The following is a 7,619-nucleotide window of genomic DNA, read 5'->3' as shown; positions in this document are numbered from 1 at the left end:
GGTAAAATACTTTAAATTTGTTGGTACATCACACTCATCACAATTGGTGATTGTTATAGTGTCACTTAAGATACTATGGTAGCGATTGGAATGAAATCGGTCTTTGAAATGCTGACAGGGTATTTAAGATTAGGCCCGGCCAAAATTTTGTTCATGACATTTCTAACTCGAGATATAATTTGTTTAGTGAAAAAAGAGCGAAAAACTAAAAATAACGGGATATCTCAAAGACTGTTCAATAAAAAAATTGTTAATTTTTTTTTTTTTTTTTTTGAATTCGGCAGATCAAAATACATAAGAAAAGTCTCATCTCATCAAATGTACATGAAAAAAAATTTATTTTGTAAACTAATGTAATCGTTTTCGATTTTTCTAGATTTTTATGGTAAAATTCAAAAAATCGATTATTCGATTTATAGATCCCTAATATATCCATTGTACCTGGCTTGAACTTAGATATGCCAGATTTTGAACAGGCAAAAAGAGCACATTCAGCTTATAAAAAGAGCATATACGGCAAAAGGGAGCACACTTTACATATAAAAGAAAAACATTTAATTCAAATTTATTGAAATACAATTCATTTAAACATAACAAAAAGGTTCATAACATAAACATAAAATAACCCACTTTCAACTCAAGCTAATTTTCTTACAATACTTTGTAAGTCATTTTTTGGTGTTTTTGTGAAAAATGACATTGAAAGAAGTTCTTCTTCGACTCTGATATATAAAGTAAAACACTAGGGCTGCTTTCTTTTAACACTGGATGCAACATTTGTATGGGCTATCCAGAACATCGTTGCACTAGTGTTCTATCCAGGACATATCATCAGTGCAAGTCGCAGCAGTGAATATTTATTACTAATTGGAGCATTTCATTCATTAAAAATGCAAGATTTCACTTCTTTTCTGTGATTGTTTTTAAACAGCTGATGACAGTGTTGCATTTTTTGGAGATGTTCTGGATAAACGAGTACTCTGTTTTCGTTTAGTCCTTCACGGCTTAGGGTATCCAATGCTAAAAGAAAACAGCCCTACTATTGAATTAGAAAATAACGGCGTAGGAAAATCTCGTAGTGTGACATTTACCTATGTTCAATTTACTTCTACCATTTGTTGAATCGCGTTGGAGTAATATTTGTTGTGATGCATAAAAAGAGCACAAAAGAGTACTTAACTAAAAATAGAGCAATTTTGCGTGCTCTTTTAGCCTATCTTGTTTTAAGAGCACATTTTGTAAAAAAGAGCACATGTGCTCTTTAAAAGAGCATATCTGGCATCCCTACTTGAACTTCGTATATAGGCCGTAATTAAGTTCGCATTATCGCGTTAAAATTACCATTTTTCACTGTTACTTCCCTTTAATAATTAATTTTAAAGCAAATAAATTTTTTCAATTGTAGCTTTCTATCATGTCCCTTCAAATTATAATAAAATTTGTCAAAAAAGTTATGTTATTCTGCTTTTACAGATTTATTTTTGATTTTAGCGGCTAAACTCGACCAATCCATAACTCTAGTTTTCCTTTCAAAACATGCAATTTTATACACAGAAAAACATATTTTTAAAAAACGTTCTTCAAATCTTTTGGTTAAAATTTTCTAAAATAATCTTACATTTTATTTCGTGGTGGATTCACGTTTTTGGGAGCATCAAAAGGCTCTCTGCATTTTTCAGATCTGGTCTTCTGAAGTTATTTTATATTCTCAGTTCTCAAAAGAATTCACGAAATTTGACGCTCGAAATTGAGTTTGGTAAAAATTTACAAAACGCATCACAAACAAATAATTATACACAATTAAAAATATAATGTTTTTGTTTTTATAATTTTTTTTATATCTTTTAATAACAATTCCCGGTGTAGCTGTCTCAAACAAGAAGTTCAAATCTACTCTGCCGATCAGTTTTTGTACGATTCAAACGAAGTGTGTACAAAAAGGTGTGGTGTATATTTCCTACTGCACATATGGCATTGGACAAACGTTTTGTATTAAAGAGGGTGGGTGTAGGGAGGGCGGGTAAGTGCGAAAAAGAACAATTAAAAAATTAATCTGGTCTATTTTCCATCGCCACAGTACTACCATGGATACAATTCGAAGGAAATTATACCGGGTAGTCTATATTGTAAGTAAATGAAAACTTTATAATAGAATTTCTCTTCGCTCATGTTTTTAATTTTTTCATCTTGAGAAGTAGGTGTGGTTTTTTATGCTTACCCTCTTAAATGTGTTTGGGTGTGTATGTGTGTGTAGTATTCTTTGCAAACTCATTGCAAGTGTGCCTGCTGCAAGTGTATCTCAATTCAGATTTCTTTCCCGTCGTTCTTTCTCTGTTCATAGCTAATATAAATAAACCTGTTGTTACACTTCAAATGTTTATGAAGTGTGAAGCAGTGTGCCTTTAAGGTTTTAAATCCCCCAAAATCACCACCCGAAAACTACTTTAATGGTAGTCCTCCGTCATTCCTCTACAATACAACCCACAATAAAATGAATGCTCTTTGTGAAAACCACAACACGCCATTATCGTTTATTATTGAGAATATACGCCAACCACGAAGCAACCGCAACATTTATTGTGGGCGTTTAACACTTTCCCACAAGTTAATTAACAGGCGATCAGTATTCCCAGCAACTCTCTCTCTCTCTTAGAAAACTATCAGAAATGTATGTCTGTCCATCCATAAACCACTCACTCTACACTGTGCTTGGTGTTGTTAAGTGGTGGTCGTATGTTAGTGTTTGCAAGTGTTGGTACGTGTCTCGAGATATTCTTTAGGTTGTACCGTTGATGTATATTTGTTGTAATATGAGGTTCTTTACATGAGTGTTTGTTTGCTTTTGTTGTTTATTTTTCATGCGAGTGTTCACCTAGTATTGCTTTCAATTGAGTATCTACCATTGGATGTCGGTATGTCGTTTAGAATGAATTGTTGCTAATTTATTATATCGCACAGAAGTTTGGCATTCAAGAATACTCAGTTGGTGCCCGAGAGTTGAAAGAGCCAAAGAACCGATGGGCGAGTGATCAATAAACTTGATATTTGCTGTTTTTTTTTGCAACCCATAAGAAGTCTATGCTCAATAACAACAGGTGTGTTTTTCTTTTGTGCTGGAGATATCGTTTGAATGGAGTATGGATTACAGTTAGAATAAAAAAATCGATTTTTGAAAAAATATATTTAAAATTTTGGCGAACCATGTTTTTTGTACTCACAACTAGTCATTGATGCTGTTTGAACATGTGCTTATTGCCGAATATATCTACAATAATTAGCCCAATTCTGAATAACAACTCCTTGGGAATTGTTTACCTATTCTTAACAAACTCTCCCGTTATTCTAAACCAACATTGAAAATGGGAAATTTTAAAATTGGCATTACAAATGTCAATAAAAAGGAAAATAAGACACTTTCTGGGAATAAATCCCAAAAAAATCAAGGGAGTTGTAATCAAACTGCAAAACTTCTCTGTAATTTCAGCAAAACAAAACTGCACAACTGCCGAATCCTCATCTAAGGGTCACATATCTGTACATATTTTAAAAATTCTTTCATATTTAGAAAATAAAGGCCTTACATTTAAACCTTTTCCAGTTTAAATATAGTGGCTTGTTCCTTGAAGGAGCAATAATACGGACATGTGTCCCGTCAACACATCCTATTACCCTGCCAGCATTTCAAAGTTCCATTTCATCCTCATCGCTACCACAGACTCATAAGTGACACTGCAACAATCGCCGACCGTGAGGGGGGAGCATATGAAATGTACATGAAAGTATTTTGCCATCACTATTGTTACAAGAGCCATTTTATATTTTGTGAAACACCAAGCGCAACTAGCTACTTATAATTTATTTAAATAAAATCGATAATGAAGTGCTGGAAACATAGTTACTTCGCTTAAAATTGTAAAAGGTATATTGGTGAACAATTTTTGACTTTCCAAATGCAATAAAGTGATTGTTTTTCAGATATTTTACAGACACGCTGCCTCCATCGAGAATAAAAACACTGGCTGATAGACGCTGTAACATGTAACTTGCCACTTGTAAATCAACATCATTCTATTATTAATGAAAAAATTATGTTAAATGTGTTGTGATAGTAGTATAAATGTTTTATTTATAAGAATTTATAAATGTTTAATCAAATTAATAAACATCTAAACCAAGGCCGTAGCCAGGATTTTAATTCGGGGGGGGTTCAACTTTAAAAAAATATTCATATAATCTCATGTGTAGAAAATTTTATTTATGCATAGGTATGTATACAATATTTTTATACCCTAAACTACATAGGGGTTATTATACCCTAAACCACGTAGTGGTTACGGTATAATAAGTTTGATCTGCCAAAAAAATGTGCCTACCAGAAATATTTATTTTAGACCCCATAAAATATATACCGATCGACTCAGAATCACCTCCTGAGTCGATCTAGCGCTTGGTGTCCGTCCGTCCGTCCATGTATTTGTTGTTCACAGGATTCCGGTCGCAATTATTTGATTTTGATGAAATTTGGTACAGGGAGTTTTTTGGCACAAGGACGAACGCTATTGAATTTGGAAGAAATCGGATCAAATTTAGATATAGCTCCCATATATGTATCGCCTGATTTCGACAAATTCGGTCACGTTGTGCTTTTTTTCAAACGGATCGTCACCAAATTTGGCAAAAGGTTATCTTCTTTACCGCCCTTCAAGTCTGCAAAATTTCATCCAAATCGGTTCAGATTTAGATATAGCTCTCATATATATGTATCGCCCGGTTTTCCCAAATTTGGCCACAAAACCTTAATTTATCAACCGATCTTACTCAAAGTTAGCTAAATGTAATCTTCCATAGCATTAACTATATGTGCAAAAAATCATCGAAATCGGTTCAGATTTAGCTATAGCTCCCATATATATGTACCGCCCGATTTTTCTAAATTCGGCCATAAAACCCTTATTTATCAACCGATCTTACTCAAAGTTGGCTAAATGTAATCTTCTATAGCACTACCTATATGTGCGAAATATCATCGAAATCGGTTCAGATTTAGGTATAGCTCGCATATATATGTATAGCCCGATTTTCCCAAATTTGGCCATAGAACCCTTATTTACTAACCGATCTTACTCAAAGTTGGCTAGATCCAGTCCACTATAGTACTAACGGTATGTGCAAAATTTCATCAAAATCGGTTCAGATGTAGATATAGCTCCCATATATGTATCGCCCGGTTTTGAAAAATTCGCCCCAAATAACCTTATTTTTGACCGTAGAGGCCTCATTTCTTAACTGATCTTTCTCAAATTTTGCACAAGATAACCTTTTGTGATGATAATCAAACCCGCAAAATATTATGCAAATTGGTTCAGATTTAAATATAGCTTCCATATATATGCATCGCTCTATTTTCCCTAATTTGGCCATAGTACTCTTATTTATTAACCAATGTTACTCAAATTTTAAATTTTGATGTACTACCCGATCGTATTTATACGTACTTGTAGCTCTTACATAAGAATATTGCTCGATTTTTACAAATTTGGAGTTATTACCCACACTAATTGAACGATTTTCTCTTTTTTAATAATGGGCTCAATATTAGTGACATACTAACTCTTTTGGTGCAAAATAAACTATAGCTCCTAATATTAGACATTTCTGCGCAGATTGTGACACGACACCCATAAACATGTACCCCCCTTTATGTTCTCCAAAACCTATACCAATGATACCCCACAAATGCTTATGTTTACTAATTCAGTAGGGGTGGTTTAGGGTATGATATAGTCGGCCCCGTCCGACTTTCTACTTTACTCACTGGTTATAATATTAAATTGAGCCGACGGGCTTTTTGGGCAGCAAATAAATCAATGACTTCTTCAGTCGGCACATTTATTCGGCGATGAACCGACATTAATGCCAATCCTTTGAGTCTACTCTCGCTAGTCGAATTTCTTAGATACGTCTTTAATCTCTTCATTGTTGAAAATGAACGTTCGGATGAGCACGTAGTAACTGCAGGGATGGAAAATGCAGTACTATAGTACTTTTTTCAAACCTTTTTCACTCCGGTCAGTACCGTAGTACCCACGCGAATGATTTAGTACCTTTTGTGTAGACATTTTTGAGTCGATATCAGATTTATGGTACAATAGCTTTGACAAAATATTTTAATATTTTGAGAAAGTCTTTATCAACCTTATTTGCTAATAGTCTTTTACAAATATGGAAAAAAAGACATGTTCATGTGGGAAGAAAATCTCGATTTTGTAAGACATAGTCAAAAACAGGATTTTATTGAACTTCAAGAAAGTTTTAGTCGAAAAAAGTATGCGATTCTATATTATCGATTTTTTATTTCGGTAGAAAATGTTGTCAAAATGTTATTTCTATATAGAATTTTTGCAAAAGTTTATTTTTATAGAAAATTATGTCAAAATTTTATTTCAATTGAAAATTTTGTAAAAATTTTATTTCTATAGGAAATTTTTGCAAAATTTTATTTCTATAGAAAATTTTGTCAAAATTTTATTTTCTTTAAAATTCAGTCTCTTGACAATAATCGTTCCGCTCAAAAAATACCTTTTTTGTACTTTCTTAAAAATTGTATTTTCCATCCCTGAGTAACTGGCAAAGTGGCCAAAAATTTTTAAAAGAATATGCACGTTTGGAAATATCTCTTTATTGCTTCCATCGCTGAATTAGGCAGGTTTTTTCGCAGATTTTGCGCCATTTCATTTACACTTGTGTGTTTGGCTGTTTCGTTGTTGTTGCTATGGCCAAACAAAGCGAGTCATGTTCACAAAAAGAACAATAAACACATATAAAAAGCAGAAATACATTTTCCAAAAACCAAATTTGTGGTGCGAGAACAAAAACAATTTGTTTTTTTTACCATCGTTTGACGGGCTTTTCAACTAGTATTCTATGATTTGTGCAAGTTTTATAGGTAAGCATTTTTCAAAATAAAACCTCCAGCTTTTCTTCAACATCTTCGATAAGATTTTTCTATGCAGCTAAAAATATATATTTATTTATATAAAAATATTCATTCATTTCGGGGGGGTTTGATCCCCCTCATCCCCCCCCCCCCCTGAATACGGCCTTGATCTAAACTGTCGAGTTTTACTTGACCACAATGATTCTTTTACAACTATCTTAAAATGCACTTTTTCTGATTGTTTGAAGGGGCTCTTATTGGCTAGGCTGTCCATTACATCTCCTTTGAAAGAAAACATGTTCTCTTTTTGTGTTCGTATCTTTTTGTTCACTCTCTTTTTTGGTGCCGTATTTTTATGTCCAACAGTGCTCTTTATGTACTCTATTTCAAAAAAGTCATAGATTGAAGGAATTTTATTTATTTAGTAGGAATTCGCCACAATTGTTCGCCACTAATTGTTTACTGGGTAAAATCAAATTAAAGGCCGGAACACAATTGCGACGTTTCGACGTCGGACGACGTTTCGACGAAAGAGCGGAACAAATTCAAAATGTCAACCATCAGATCGATTCTCACGGTTGTATACAATCTTAAGGATTTAAAATGTAAATCTTTTAAACATTTAATTAAAAAAGGTATAATTCCGATTCATCAGAATCAGATATTGATCTCAATTAATTTT

At 33.2% G+C, this 7,619-nt stretch overlaps 1 long non-coding RNA gene across 1 annotated transcript; it reads left to right on the top strand.

The window, feature by feature from the left end:
• Nucleotides 1-2,867: 2,867 nt before the first annotated feature.
• LOC142224683 (uncharacterized) lies at nt 2,868-4,178 on the top strand. The gene is made up of 3 exons (XR_012719187.1): nt 2,868-3,095; nt 3,599-3,919; nt 3,976-4,178. It is a non-coding gene; the product is annotated as an uncharacterized LOC142224683 (long non-coding RNA).
• Nucleotides 4,179-7,619: the final 3,441 nt, after the last annotated feature.

Source organism: Haematobia irritans, chromosome 2 (assembly GCF_050003625.1).
Source record: "Haematobia irritans isolate KBUSLIRL chromosome 2, ASM5000362v1, whole genome shotgun sequence".
NCBI classification, from domain to species: domain Eukaryota; kingdom Metazoa; phylum Arthropoda; class Insecta; order Diptera; family Muscidae; genus Haematobia; species Haematobia irritans.
This window is presented reverse-complemented; position numbering and strand designations above follow the sequence as displayed.